Below are 16,516 nucleotides of genomic sequence, written 5' to 3' on the forward strand. Positions count from 1 at the left end.
AAAGGAAACTGATAGCCATGAAAGTCAGGGAGTCAGAATATTTGACTGAAGCACAACAAAACGAATTGACTCAGATACTTACAGATTATGAGAATGTGTTTTCGGAAAAACCCGGTGTTATCAAGGGCTACATATATAACATCGAAGTGATACCTCACGATACTTTCTGTCACGCAAACTACACCACCCCTTGGTCAAAGAAGAAGGCTATTACGAAGGAAACATGAAAAATTCTTACAAAGACTTAAAGACGTTGGCTCAGTAGAGCAACTTTTACATATGTGTATAATAGGTTAAGTTCGTATTTTTATCTGTGTGTAAATGTTCAGGTTTTAGTGTAACATTTAAAGACAATGAGGCACACAGGATTAGTGCGATTCAATATTGTAGATGTTAAGGAATAACAGTATTTTTAAGCAGTTGCATTTTGAAAGAAAAATGAACGTAGGTTTAAGAATACTTTACAAATTTCAATTTTAAAAATGCTTTAAAAATATTTAAAAATAAATTCAACAGCATGTAATGATGAAAGAATTTTTCATTAGTGTCTCATGAATATTTTTGAACTGTAGTAGTAATGAAACTTATGAAATTCAATATTATAGTGTATATGTTATTCCACGTATTTATGTCTATACCGATCCTGAAATATGATCAATCATAATTTACTAAACAACATGAGCGCAGGGTGTACATCACCTGAGTTACCTCATGTGTTGTGGACAAGGTACAAAGCAAATCTGTACACGCGACTAATGCTAAGCACTGTTAAAATATAATGCCATCTGCTAAGGCAGAGATTTGCACTAATTTATCGTGTAAACAAAAGTCTCAAATCTAATACTAATCTAGGAACTTGCACGCTAGGCCTAGATTACAAAATGTGTCAAATAATGCGAGAGGGAAAGTTTTGTAAAGTCGAGCCTGGCTCTGGAGGGCAAGTACACAATGAGTAGGTAGACATGACATGGCGACGTATCTCAGATGAGAGGGAAATACAGTTGTATAGTCAAAAGTCTGAAGGCAAGTACGACTATAGTGGAAAATGTAACGAGGTAATTAGTGCGAGAGACTGGTAAAATCCAGCACGAGCCAAAATCCAGTTCAGACTGAATGAAATACATTAGTGTTTGTGAACTAATCGAAACAGTTACTTTAAACAGTGTGAAAAACTGTGAAGGTGAAACTGTGATACGGACAGTGAAGTGCTAGTATTGAACGTTCAACAGCGGTGAAGACGCCAAACGCCAATATTACGCACGAAAAACTGTGAATTTACTTATAAATGTGAATTGTTAACGTGAAGTGAACCCACAGTCAATATTTTTGGGACAGACTGTAATTTCAGTGAGTACAATAATGCGAGATTAGAATGCGATGCGTGGACTGTTACAAAACAGCGACGTAGCTTTAAGATTATTATTTTCAGTACCACAGCTGAGAGCCAGAGCCAGGACTCCGACTACAATGCAATGGTTAACGGAGGTAAGAAAAAATACTCTCGCGCGTATGTGGGCCGCAATTGTAATTAACAACTAAAGATTTTTTGCTTTAAAGTGAACTAACTAACCGAGGAAATTACTATGAAAAGTTTATTCCATTGTTCAACTTATATACTCATGTTTTAAGATTCAGCGAGTCTAATTCCACTGAAGATCAATGTACACTCCTGGAAATGGAAAAAAGAACACATTGACACCGGTGTGTCAGACCCACCATACTTGCTCCGGAACTGCGGTGTTGGCCGTCGAATGGCGCTAGCTGCGCAGCATTTGTGCACCGCCGCCGTCAGTGTCAGCCAGTTTGCCGTGGCATACGGAGCTCCATCGCAGTCTTTAACACTGGTAGCATGCCGCGACAGCGTGGACGTGAACCGTATGTGCAGTTGACGGACTTTGAGCGAGGGCGTATAGTGGGCATGCGGGAGGCCGGGTGGACGTACCGCCGAATTGCTCAACACGTGGGGCGTGAGGTCTCCACAGTACATCGATGTTGTCGCCAGTGGTCGGCGGAAGGTGCACGTGCCCGTCGACCTGGGACCGGACCGCAGCGACGCACGGATGCACGCCAAGACCGTAGGATCCTACGCAGTGCCGTAGGGGACCGCACCGCCACTTCCCAGCAAATTAGGGACACTGTTGCTCCTGGGGTATCGGCGAGGACCATTCGCAACCGTCTCCATGAAGCTGGGCTACGGTCCCGCACACCGTTAGGCCGTCTTCCGCTCACGCCCCAACATCGTGCAGCCCGCCTCCAGTGGTGTCGCGACAGGCGTGAATGGAGGGACGAATGGAGACGTGTCGTCTTCAGCGATGAGAGTCGCTTCTGCCTTGGTGCCAATGATGGTCGTATGCGTGTTTGGCGCCGTGCAGGTGAGCGCCACAATCAGGACTGCATACGACCGAGGCACACAGGGCCAACACCCGGCATCATGGTGTGGGGAGCGATCTCCTACACTGGCCGTACACCACTGGTGATCGTCGAGGGGACACTGAATAGTGCACGGTACATCCAAACCGTCATCGAACCCATCGTTCTACCATTCCTAGACCGGCAAGGGAACTTGCTGTTCCAACAGGACAATGCACGTCCGCATGTATCCCGTGCCACCCAACGTGCTCTAGAAGGTGTAAGTCAACTACCCTGGCCAGCAAGATCTCCGGATCTGTCCCCCATTGAGCATGTTTGGGACTGGATGAAGCGTCGTCTCACGCGGTCTGCACGTCCAGCACGAACGCTGGTCCAACTGAGGCGCCAGGTGGAAATGGCATGGCAAGCCGTTCCACAGGACTACATCCAGCATCTCTACGATCATCTCCATGGGAGAATAGCAGCCTGCATTGCTGCGAAAGGTGGATATACACTGTACTAGTGCCGACATTGTGCATGCTCTGTTGCCTGTGTCTATGTGCCTGTGGTTCTGTCAGTGTGATCATGTGATGTATCTGACCCCAGGAATGTGTCAATAAAGTTTCCCCTTCCTGGGACAATGAATTCACGGTGTTCTTATTTCAATTTCCAGGAGTGTATTTAAAAAAAGAGAACTTCACAAAAGCGTTTAATTGTAACTCAAAATTAAAGTGAAGCTTCATTTTGATTAAGGCCCACCACGTAAGTCAGCAACAATTAACGTTATCAATAAATAATATATTAAATTACGACGGCCGACGGACGCGAAATTCTCTTTGTAGTTCGTCTTCCAAGAGTGGCAGTCTGAGGCCTCAGTTACACATTGCATAAAATGGCTCTGAGCACTATGGGACTTAACTGCTGAGGTCATCAGTTCCCCTAGAACTTAGAACTACTTAAACCTAACTAACCTAAGGACATCACACACATTCATGCCCCATTGCATAAAAGTATGCTCTCTTGTGTGAAATGGGTAGCACGAGGTCACTGCTATAATACTATGTGAACAAGTGTCCTTCTTGAAGATGCTTCTTCCCTCTTTGCGGCCAAATATAAAAAGTTAATTTCTCAGTTTTTTCACTCTCTAATATGAATCGGGTTTTTGGATGCTGCTCATTTCGTATTTCTGTCATTTCCGCTACTTCATTTTTTCCCGCTTTAATAACAAACTAGAGTCATCGATGTACCGTCTGCAATAAATCATCCTCTCTTTCATTTCGTTTAAAGAGCTGAAAATTATGTTCTCGAAATTGTTCACAGAAATTTTGGCCAAAATGCCTGGTAGAAAATTTTCTAAGGCTAAACCTTCATTTCGTATAAAAACTTTTCGTTAAAAATAAAATTAAAAGCCAACATGAACTGTAGCAAACCCAACAATTCAAGAACTTCATCCATATTCATTGACATCTTTCTTACCACATTATTCGCAACAATTTCTAAAGTTTCTGAAATAGGTGTATTCGGTTGGAGGGTCGCATGTGTAATGAGGCAAGGACGTAATCCTCTGGAACTGCTATTTCTTCCACTTCGTTCACAAAACAAACACTATTTTAACATTGTACGCCTAGTGGAGCCCATGAGCTGGCTTTAATTTACAGTACAAGTCAGTATTGAAGAACTCATTAACTGCAGCCCTTCCATTGAAAACAACCAGAATACATTTTATGATCTTTGTGCAGCTTCATTTTCCCTCTTACTTCTGGTGTTTTTGGACTAACTGTAATTAATTAATTTTTTTTACTCTGAATAAACAAAAATTGCAGTCTTTCTAGTTTAGCCTTCCATTGTATTTCGAACTTCTTCGTCACAGTTTTTTCAGATTCCTTAATCCAATTCTCCTGAAAAAAACTGAATTGTTCTAGTAGTATTTCGTTGACATGGCTATTTCTGTTCCAAGAAGGAGAACAGTATTGGACAATAGGATACATGCTTATGTTGTAGTTCTCAGGGTGTTTGTATTAGACTCCCAGTTAGTACCAGCCAGTTTCCTTCATTTTCGCAATCTTAATGAAATAATAGTGCACTCCCGACTCTTAAGGCGAGTTAGTATTTGCATTTCCGCACAATAACTCGACGACTGACCTTGCCCTCTTCTTCAGGTCCTGCGAGTTATGTGCATCCGCTATCTGGCCTCCATTCAGTCTGGTTGAATTCCAGGCAGCGAATATATATAATAGAATAAAACATTTCTCACACGCTCAGTATCGTTGACACGCTAAAATTGCGTCAATATATTGCCCAGAAGTGTGAGGCCGAAAACGGCTAATTGATATTGCTCAATATTTATGGCTGGAAAGCGTCAGCGAACATGTTGGAGGTCAATGACGTGGTATTTGCATGAACAGTGATTGTGTTGCCTGCCTTTAAAACGAAAGTAGAAACTATGCAGAATGGGCGAAACAAGCCTAAAGTCTTGTGAACATTTTAATGAACCAGCGATTCAATCACGGCGGCATCGATTCGTAAACCACATCAACAACTAATTACAAATGAAATTAAGTGAATTGCGTAATTTATCATATATATGTGCAGATTCCCATGTTTTTCTCTGCTGTTAACGACTCTTGCTAATTAAAGAAAACAATTATTTACTGATTACTGATTGAAAGTTTACATGATCTTGCAAGTTTACATGATATTGCAAGTTTACATGACCCTACAAGAAAAAAATGAACATGTAGCTCACTGGACAGCTAGGCTGGTCCTATTTCTATAGCCTGAGAACTGCTACAAGTAAAATAAAACATTTATGCTTACTGTCACGATATCATTATCTTCAATTTCCTGTGCTTTTGTGGACAACGATGAATCTGACGCTACGTGATCAATTATGAACTTGATTTCTCCAAAGTAGCACATAGTGCTTCTATATCCATCTTCCACCCCATTGGATGATCTTTTGTCATTTAGTTTTTTTTAATTCTTTGCGGAAACTCATTCGAAGTGAAGTGAATTTCTTTCGGTCTCTGTAGGAACTGTGGTGTATTGCGTAATACCTCCCTTGCGCGGGACAATACAGTATATATATTTTTAAAGCTGTCCAGTCTTCTTCATTATATTGCGCGAAACGTCAAACTGATCTCAGACGGTCAATATTATTGACAAGTATTCAGTACTGTGGACGTGTGTGCGCCCTGACACCTAAAGAAGACAGCAGAGTCGGTCGTTGAAATATTGATCGAAAATGGAAATACAAACTCGGCTGAACTCCCAAAAGGGCGCCACTAATCAATCACACCGAGAAAACCTGAGAGATGAAATCAATATGAAATACTTAAAAATACAATATACGCTGACAGATTAAAACACATACTGGCTCAAAATGGTTCAAATGGCTCTGACCACTATGTGACTTAACTTCTGAGGTCATCAGTCACCTAGAACTTAGAAGTAATTAAACCGAACTAACCTAAGGACATCACACACATCCATTCCCGAGGCAGTATTCGAACCTGCGACCGGAACGGTCGCTCGGCTCCAGACTGTAGCGCCTAGAACCGCACGGCCACTCCGGCCGGCAAAACAGATACTCTAATATGTTATAGATACACATACATCTAAAACGAGTGCTAGAAATTTGTATATGCTCCATTATGTTATACATTTTTCTATTAGTACTAAGTGCGCAAATTGACAGCCCACTGCCGCTCTCATCAAACTTAGCAAAGACGTATCATAAACCAGTGACTGAATCAGATATTTGTTTTTATAAGATTGCTGCGGTATTGTTTACAAGTTAGGGTAGTCGACCTAACGTCATCAGAGAAGCATAACCTGCAATATCTAAGCTGTTGGTTATGGACGATGCATAAAACCAGAAAACAGAGGAGGCCACACGGGCTGTCAACCTTTAAAATGTAAATGCTGAAGTGTAGACTGTATACGTTCTTACATGTGTGCCAGTCCTGCTCGGTATGCAGGAGAACGTCTGCGTAGAATGGGAAGTGGGGGAGAGGTACTATCAGGTCGTGCCTGGATGGCTTAGGAAGAAATAGCATTGTCCATGGAAGACAAGGTTCCGCGTTCGAGCCCCTGGAAGTTTCAGCTCTGCCGCTATCTGTTCAGCGAAGATGAAAGACATGTAGATCGTCTTCACAACAGATCATGATACGTTCAGTCTGGAAGAGTCACGTGCAGTACATGCTCCTCATAGTAATGGGGGTTTTCTACTCCCAAAATGTGAATGTATTATCTTACTGCTGCATAAAAGGTTGCCTCGTCGGTGAAAACTGTCACGAAAGCCATCTTCTTCCGCACGTCCTTTCACTACCTATTAAAGGTTGACCCAGTTGTAAGCGCTGTGAGTGTAAATAGAGGATGTTTAATTGTTAGTGGTACACATAAAAGGGTTGAGTAGAGGAGAATGAAACAATCAAATAATTCTAGTAAACAAAGCCCTGGAAATCAATGGCTCTCATTATACGACATCTGCACAAGTGTATTTATGCACAAGTTTATCGTCTATTTGGAAGATGTTTCTTATGGTGAAAGGATGTGTATATGGTAAGTGCACGATGGTGCATGGCATTCTTTCTCGTGGCTGTTTGGGAATACGTAGCACGAATCTTCCACAACAAGGGTATCAATATTGGCTGGCGAATGTCACGGCCTACCAGATCCCCCGGGTTGAACCCGCTGGATTTTTTGTGTGTGGAGATATTTAGATGCTTTCATGTTTTATAGCCCTGTTGACACTGCTAATGAACTTCTGGAGCGCATTGTCGATGGCTATTAATGCATTCGGAACACACCTGGGGCCTCGGAACGTGTACGGGCATTGATGAGGAGAACGGTGGTCATGTTGCAATGGGTCGTCTTCAAGCGCTTAGGTTCAGTTTGGACGTACGGGGACTCTGTTGTGAGGTGTTCATGTACTCAGTCGTAATATGTCGTATCGGGAAGCAATTGGTTTCCAAACCAATGTTTATTAAGAGTACTTGTTTGTTCCATAAACATTTTGCCTTCATTCACGTCGGTAACGCACGTCATAATGTGGGTGACCAATATTTAGTTCCGTGCTGCCTCTTTAAGTCGGCTTCTTAGGGATACAGACATAAGTTTCCCCGATCTGCTGCTTCTAACTCTATGGAACGCCAACTGCTTTTCCCCTTGCATAAGCAACCCGTCTCAACAAATTTGGCGTACCGCATACGAATAAAGTTTCGGAAGGAAGGTACTAAATGTAGAGTATAGCTGATGTGCACTGGCGTTCACACCATAAGCAGGGAAGTTTGTGTATGTATATGTGTGTGTGTGTTCTGACTCTGTGGGGGCACAACGGCGAGATACCAGCGCCGTGGTGCGTTTTAAAAGGGACGAATGTGGATAAAATCTCTAAAATTGTTACATACAGTGAGGATGAAACACAGGGAAAGGCACTCATGCAAGTAGGAAAGAAGGTTCAACATAGTGTATCGTTTTTTTTGTACCCTCCATGAGATGTATAATGATGATAACTCTGTATCCACATATCACCTGGCATTATAGAAAGACCTGAAGATGGTTTAATTTAGCACTAAAATGTCGCAAATAAAATAACACCTATAAATACAGTTGAAAGTATCATACCTTCTATTTGAGCCGGCTGGAGTGGCCGAGCGGTTCTAGGCGCTACAGTCTGGAACCGCGCGATCGCTTCGGTCGCAGGTTCGAATCCTGCCTCCGGCATTGATGTGTATGTTGTCCTTAGGTTAGTTAAGTTTGAGTAGTTGTAAGTTCTAGGGGACTGATGACCTCAGAAGTTATGTCCCACAGTGCTCAGAGCCATTTTTGAGCCTTCTACTTGAACGTTCCGGTATTTAGTTCGAAAGCGGCGCTGGTTAGTAGCAGCGGACTGATGATGATATTCAAGACTTGTAAATAAACCCAGCATAAAATTATATCCGTCTTCTGCCCATGAGAATAGCAGCCGAACGCTTCCACAATAAACTCCCATCCTCTCCTCCAAGAGTAACACTGAGATCCGCATCAGTTCCATCGCTCTGACATGCCCTGAAACTAATGCGAGCAGGACTTGGGTCCCTCCTCTGTGACGGAAGTTTACCTTCACTCCCATCCGCAGCTCTGGCCACTCCTTCCCCCCTCAACCCCTGCTTCTCAGCTACCCTTAGCCGTCCCCACTACTCGACTCGGCTCCGCAGGGCATTCCCGCTGGACCGCAGTCAATGGCTTGGAACTGTGCGCGCCACGCCACGCAAGACAGCAGAATGAATATCTGCTGCCGCCTCCGCCTCTGCCGGCTGAGAAAGATCTCCGGCGCTGGAAGACGTTCTGCTGTTCGCGTCTCTCTTCTCAGGGGAACGCCTGCCAGAACGGGCCGTGCCGCACGAAGTGAACTAGGGAGCACTTAACCCTAGCCGTGGGAACCAGCGTTACGGAGCGCTTCGTTTGCCTCGTCACAGACCATTACCCAGCACTCGCTTTCCACGGCTTGAAACAACCATTTGGCCACAGTTACGTACTGAACATGGCATTGTGAATATATCTCCAATAGCAAGTAATAAATTGCTCAAAAATGTTTTGCACCGCCAGCATATCTATCGGATAAGTGTGGCTCTACACTACTGGCCATTAAAATTGCTACACCAAGAAGAAATGCAGATGATAAACGGGCATTCATTGGACATATATATTATACTAGAACTCACATGTAATTACATTTTCACGCAATTTGGGTGCATAGATCCTGAGAAATCAGTACCCAGAACAACCACCTCTGACCGTAATAACGGCCTTGACACGCTTGAGCAATAGAGCTTGGATGGCGTGTTCAGGTACAGCTGCCCATGCCGCTTCAACACGATACCACAGTTCGTCAAGAGTAGTGACTGGCGTATTTTGACGAGCCAGTTGCTCGGCCATTATTGACCAGAGGTTTTCAATTGGAGGGAGATCTGGAGAATGTGCTGGCCAGGGCAGCAGTCGAACATTTTCTCTATCCAGAAATGCCCATACCGTACCTGCAACATTCGGTCCTGCATTATCCTGCTGAAATGTAGGGTTTCGCAGGGATCGAATGAAGGGTAGAGCCACTGGTCGTAACACATGTGAAATGTAACGTCCACTGTTCAAAGTGCCGTCAATGCGAACAAGAGGTGACCGAAACGTGTAACCAATGGCACCCCATACCATCACGCCGGGTGATACGCCAGACTGCAAAGACGAATACACGCTGCCAATGTGCGTTCACCGCGATGTCGCCAAACACGGATGCGACCGTCATGATGCTGTAAACAGAACTTGGATTCATCCAAAAAATGACTTTTTGCCATTCGTGCACCCAGGTTCGTCGTTGGTACAACATCACAGGCGCTCCTGTCTGTGATGCAGCGTCAAGGGTAACCGCAGCCATGGTCTCCGAGCTGATAGTCCATGTTGCTGCAAACGTCGTCGAACTGTTCGTGCAGATGGTTTTTGTCTTGCAAACGTCCCCATCTGTTGACTCAGCAATCGATACGTGGCTGCACGATTCGTTACAGCCATGCGGATAAGACACCTGTCATCTCGACTGCTAGTGATACGAGGCCGTTGGGATCCAGCACGGCGTTCCGTATTACTGTCCTGAGCCCCCGATTCCATATTCTGCGAATAGTCATTTGATCTGGACCAGCGCGAGCAACAATGTCTCGATACGATAAACCGCAATCGCGATAGGCTACAATCCGACCTTTTTCTCCTCCTTACACGAGGCATCACAACAACGTTTTACCAGGCAACGCTGGTCAACTGCTGTTTGTGTATGAGAAATCGGTTGGAAACTTTCCTCATGTCAGCACGTTGTAGGTGTCGCCACCGGCGCCAACCTTGTGTGAATGCTCTGAAAAGCTAATCATTTGCATATCACAGCATCTTCTTCCTGTCAGTTAAATTTCGCTTCTTTAGCACGTCATCTTCGTGGTGTAGCAATTTTAATGGTCAGTAGGGGAGCAGCGGAAAAAAACCAAAAGAAATAATTTGAAACTAAAAAAAACGAAAAACAAAAACAAGATTTTAGTGTCAAATGCAGGGATAATAACCACAACAAAGGTAACCTATTCAAAAGTGCACATCTTAATACATCTGTTGCTGGGTAACATTCAGTACTGTCTTCCTCCACTCTCAGCACTGCATAATACCTGATCAAAAATGCAGATGTATACACTTACGTAATATGGAATTGACCGCTAGATATTACGAGAGGTAAGCCCGCCAGTAAAAAGCGACGCAGGGAAAATTCTAGAAAGAAATTTTCACTCGGCAGCGGAATGTGCACTGATACGAAACTTTCTGACACATTAAAATTGTGTGCTGGACCGGGAGCTCTACCTTTCGCAAGAAAATGCTCTCTACCAACTGAGCTTCCCAAGCACGACTCACGGCCCGTCCTCACAGCTTCTCTTACACCAGTGCCTCACTTGCAGAGTATTCTTTCGTCAGTAGAGAAGCAGTAACAGCTCAGTGACGTCGAATGTGGACCAGTTATTGGATGTCACCAGGAACGTTTCAGTCCTTATAAAGATGCCCAAGTGTGTTATTGGTGATGTGACTGCGAAGTGCCGGCCGCTGTGACCGAGCGTTTCTAGGCGCTTCAGCCCGGAACCGCGCTGCTGCTACTGTCGCAGGTTCGAATCCTGCCTCAGGCATGGATGTGTGTCATGTCCCTAGGTTAGTTGGGTTTAAGTAGTTCTAAGTTCTAGGGGACTGATGACCTCAGATGTTAAGTCCCATAGTGCTCAAAGACATTTGAACCATTTTTTTACTTATGAAGAAACGTGTACCTATAGCAACAAACGCAGCCAACAGAAGTGAAAAAAATGGTTCAAATGGCTCTGAGCACTATGGGACTTAACATCTGTGGTCATCAGTCCCCTAGAACTTAGAACTGCTTAAACCTAACTAACCTAAGGACATCACACACATCCATGCCCGAGGCAGGATTCGAACCTGCGACCGTAGCAGTCGCGCGGTTCCGGACTGAGCGCCTAGAACCGCGAGACCACGGCGGCCGGCAACAGAAGTGAAAAAATGATGAATTTTCACATGTAAAAAAAATTATTTTGTTATTTTCTTTTGAACTTCCACTGCTATGATTGTGAATCCTGAATCCTTCCTGGTCATGCTGACAAAGTTTTATAAATTTATTCGTAAAAGTGTAGACAGTGGATGAGAGACACCCACATGCCTTGCTCATACTGTGGCATCAAGCAGTCAGGCCTGCAAGATGAGTGGTCTGGCAAGCCAGTGGATTCATTCTTATTTATCGAGTAACATGAACTCTCGTACTCACAATTAAGCTACAAATTATCCTCCTGTATGAATATTACGCAACGGAAACGCACATCTGACTATCAGTAATTTACAGAACTCTGACTGTTCACTACGCACTGGCAATACCACATTTTCTTTCTTATTTAACGGCTTTGTTCAACACGTGGACATCGCACTGAATATGAAACACGCACACATTATAAATTCTGGATATCATGACAACATACAACTCGAAGGAAAAGGCCACCAATCTTTTTCTTTTCACTATCTTATTTATTCCGATAAATTCTATAACCTAAACACACAAATTCTATAACCTACAACAATAACGTATGAGAAATTCCGCCCAGTGGGCATGGTGATTCTCTATCTTATGGTCTCGTAATTATTTAATGGTACAGTGTACTTTCTGGATAGGATGGTGGATCTTTTTCTATATCTCACACTTCGACTCTCACAACCATCATCACGAAACTTTCTTCCAGACCGAGCGGTACAAAAGGAACATGCATAACCCACTACCTCTGAAACTACCTTGCTACTCTCCCATGCAAACCACACATACTTAAATTACATGACATACACCACACTGCAACATGGAATACGGCATCAGGAATAGTCACAACATTATAATCACATCACTTTCAGCTTTCCCACTTCAATTAGTATTCATCCCAGTTCCACACGACACTGCCCCACTTCGTAACTTTTCTTTCCTACTACGAACTCTGGACGTCATATGCACGTCTTCCTGTGCAATGCAAGCCAAGTGGCGTTGCTGGATAGACGGCTGACTCACCTTGCTTCTCTCTCAGAGTATTATAGTTTGAATCAAGCGTCACACGGAAACTCAACACGCAAAGTAATATTAAGAACATATTCATTACACGCGCGAGTCCTCAACTGATACCATGGACGAGTACTTCTCTTTATCCTTTGTCTCATACACAGATTGAGACTCACACAGTACTCACCACGTGGAAGTACTCGTCTCTAATTTCAAGTCCTGCACACGCCATTTCTTAAATATTTCCAACTTATAGTACACACGCTAGTAATTCAGCTTAACTTAAGCACTCGGAAGTATTTCAACTTATTGCTACACGTGGTTTTATTGTGACTGTTGGTCACTTCCGAAGATTACTACGATCCCATTAATGTTACCTGCCTGACATTTAATTCTCCCCACAAAAGTTCCTGAAATAGAGAAATTATTATTCTAAACTACTCTTAAGTATTTCACATGCATACCATGTCTCAACTCTTTTGTCGTTATGGAGCTCGCCTAGGACAGGCCTTACCAACACTAGATCCAGCGGCAGAGTGCCGAAACATGGGCGTTCTTCAGGTCCTCTCGCACCTCTGCCGAAGTGGGGAGCACCTTGCTACCGTATTGGTCAGCCACATATCAGGCGCTCAAAGCTCAGGTAAATTTCATCTCTTTGGTCCCACCAAAGGTGGCCAAAGCATCGTCTCGAAGATGATCATATATTCACATTCACTATCTGCGGTTAGTAGACGACCATACATTCATTCATTTCACAGATCTCACCAAACTGGATGCAGGGATTTATTTTGTGGGAGTGCACATGTGATCAATTAAATAAATAAATTGTCATTCTTTCCCACACTGGTATCCGGCTTCGCTGTATTAATTGAAATTGAGTTATTTTTACAAAAAATGTGTTGTTCTGACAAGAATAATGAAGTATGTTGTACATATTTTCAATGTCGGGCGGTACTGTACCCTTTCATGGAAATTAAGATGTCCTGTGGTGTCTCTCTTTCTCCAAGACGGCCCGTTTGACGTCCTACCCCCCTTAAGAAAAAGCTAAATTCGGATCGATAAGAGCACATTTTACACCACTGTGTACCTCGAAGAGGAGGAGACGAGTGGTGGTGTGCAAACGTGTAGTGCACGGAGAATTGCCCGAACATTGGATATACGCGTGACCACGGCGCGCAAAAATCTACGAAACATCCTTCTTTGCTATCCATTCAAAATTGCATATGTGCTGGAGTTGCTTCCTGTTGACCTGGCAGCAAGAGAGACCTTTGCTTTAGAATTTCTTGCTCGAGTGGAAGTGGAGAATGATTAGCCGTGGAGGATTTTGTGGACAGACGAACCCTCACTTCCATCTGACAGGATATGTCAATATACAGAATTGTCGAATACGGGCAACGAATAATCCACTCGCAAATCAACCAGTACCACTTCATCCTGAAAAGGTCACTGTGTGTTGCGGGTTTACGACATCATTTATCATAGGGCCATATTTTTTCGAAGAGACAGGTGCTTCCGATCCTTTTACCTGTACCGTCACTGGTAAGCGCTATGAGCGTCTTTTGCGCAACCACGTCATTCCAGCTCTCCAACAGCGTGGATGGGATCATTTTTATGCAAGATGGCGCACCTCCGCGCATTGAAAATCCAGTTAAGCAGCTGCTGAAGCGCCATTTTGGAAATGCTAGAGTTATCAGCCGCCATTTCCACACAGCATTTTCGTCCCGATCATCTGATCTTAATCCGTGTGACTTTTGGCTGTGGAGATATCTGACAGACGTTGTGTTTAGTGTTCCGATTGCAAACTTAGCTGCATTGAAGGCACTTATAGCGCAACACATTCTGAACGTGAACCCGGAAACACTTCGATCAGTTATGCAACATGCTGCTTATCGATTTTAACTCGTTGCAGAAAATGGTGACAGCATACTGAACATGTTTTGCGCCAGTCACACGGAAATTAATAATCCGATTTGATTTTGTTGATGCTCGTTATGCGATTTTTGGCCGCAGGGCAATTAAAAACCGATGTGATTGATGCTTTTATGCGGTTTTTGGCCACAGGACAATTAAAAACCGATTTTTCCACCCGATGTGATATGACCTTGCCATGGTGGATGGGCTTACGTAACTAATAGATCACACCTTTACACCCATGCAGACTGAGTAGAACTGTTTGTTTAACTTCAAAAGTACACCTTAGGCATTGTTGTATGATTCATTAGTCATTTGTAGTCGACCACTATTAAATTATGATACTTACAGCGCCATCTATTGCTACATTTTGTAACCAATTTATTTTTCTTCTGCCATACGTTTTCCCCCCTTCTGCGATAATATTCCGTTGCAATTTGATGTCATTCTGACCAGTGGTATTATTTCTACAGTGGTTTGAAAGTTTAACTTTAATTATAATCGACAGGGTGGTCAGAAACAGTCTGAGAAGAGTGTAGGTTGGGCTAAAAATAATTTTTAAGAAAAATTTCGGTACGTTGCGCCGTTTTCCAGTTAATTAGCATCTAAGTTAGCCAATCAGAACGTTGGCCCGCAAATTCAGGTCGCCAGTCAGACACAATTAGTGCCAGTTCTCGTAGCATAGATGATAGCGCACGAGAATGCTCAGCCTTTGACTAAGATTCGATCCTTACTACCGTTTTCGGAAACCAAAGGAAGACCACGTTTGGCAACACAGTCTCTGGAGGGCCGCCTGATTCTCTAATTTCAGTGCTAAGTAACTCGGGAAAGACGTAACGTATCGAATTTATTTGTTAACAGTTCTCACTACAGCCCCCCCCCCCCCCACCCTTTACCAGACTTACTAGCTTTTCGTGCTATTTCTGACCGCCGTGTATATTAAGAGAACACCACGCTTTGAGCGATACGGTCTGGAATAGAGGCGTTCGATCTACCTTCGCCAATATACACCTCTAAATACCAGAAGACTCGTCTTCGAAATGTGTTTGCAAGAAGTTACGGACTTTCTGCTAGTTGTCCCGCACTTTTGTGAACAAGCAACAAAGTGGTCCGTAAAGCGACTGGCGCTGGAACATGCGGTGTGGCGGGTTGCCGACGTGGACATTGCTAGGCGCATAGAAATCTACGTAGCAGTGCTGTAAGGAGATCTTTCAATAGATTTTTAAAACTGCTTTCTTCCTGGCTTTGCTTGCTGCCTTAGATAACCAGACAACATGACAAGCGAATAACGCTTAATCATTCATCAAAGTATACCGGAAGTTGTGAGACGGGCTCAGGGCTTGACGCCGACACAGTCCATTGCGAGTTCCTACAAAAAATGCATTGCTTGCGAGATGTCAGATTTTGTGGAAAGTAAGAAATTTGCCTGACACTGGTATTGTCACTGAAAATCATCATTAGTAGTAGCCAGCACACGTAAAGGAGTGTTCAGTGATAACAAACACCGAACTCCCAGATTGTGGAGTTTCTGTGCACCTTCTTCGCTCGAAGTATGTAGAGTCACATATTGTCCAGATGAAGGACAACAACATGACTAAAAACATTGGAAGATCATCACTGACTGTTAAGAAAGGAACAGAAGGACATATCAAGAAATGAAAAATAGCGCATAAACAAATTTTATTCTTTCCTCTTATTATCGGATGAAATTAACATTCACGTTCAAGACCTTTATGAAAGTAATTGTGCTCCGACCCTCTTCCTCAATGATGTGTTGTGAGTCTCATGACATTGAAAGTAACGTAGTTGGTAACATGTTTGGTTGTTCCATTGAATTTTCTCCTTTTGAGAAGATAGAAGGAGCGACCTGTTTTACTTGCTAAATTTATATTAAAGCCAAGATCGTACAAATATTTCTTTATTCAAAATATCCGAGTTCGAAAGACTGCTTTATACGCCGTTTAAGGGGGATTTTCAATATTTAGAATATGTGCTGGTTGTGTAAACAGATGTGCTACTGTGTACTGTGTTTATGTGACGTATATATAAATGGGCATGGCCGTTTGCACAAGGTGGCTCATGTTTTTAAATATTTTAGTTATGACAAACATTTTACAATGTGCTGTCTTTTATCCACACGGTAAATTTGGCGTGAGGTACAAC

This window comes from Schistocerca cancellata, chromosome 8 (genome assembly GCF_023864275.1).
Source record: "Schistocerca cancellata isolate TAMUIC-IGC-003103 chromosome 8, iqSchCanc2.1, whole genome shotgun sequence".
In the NCBI taxonomy this organism is placed as follows: Eukaryota; Metazoa; Arthropoda; class Insecta; order Orthoptera; family Acrididae; genus Schistocerca; species Schistocerca cancellata.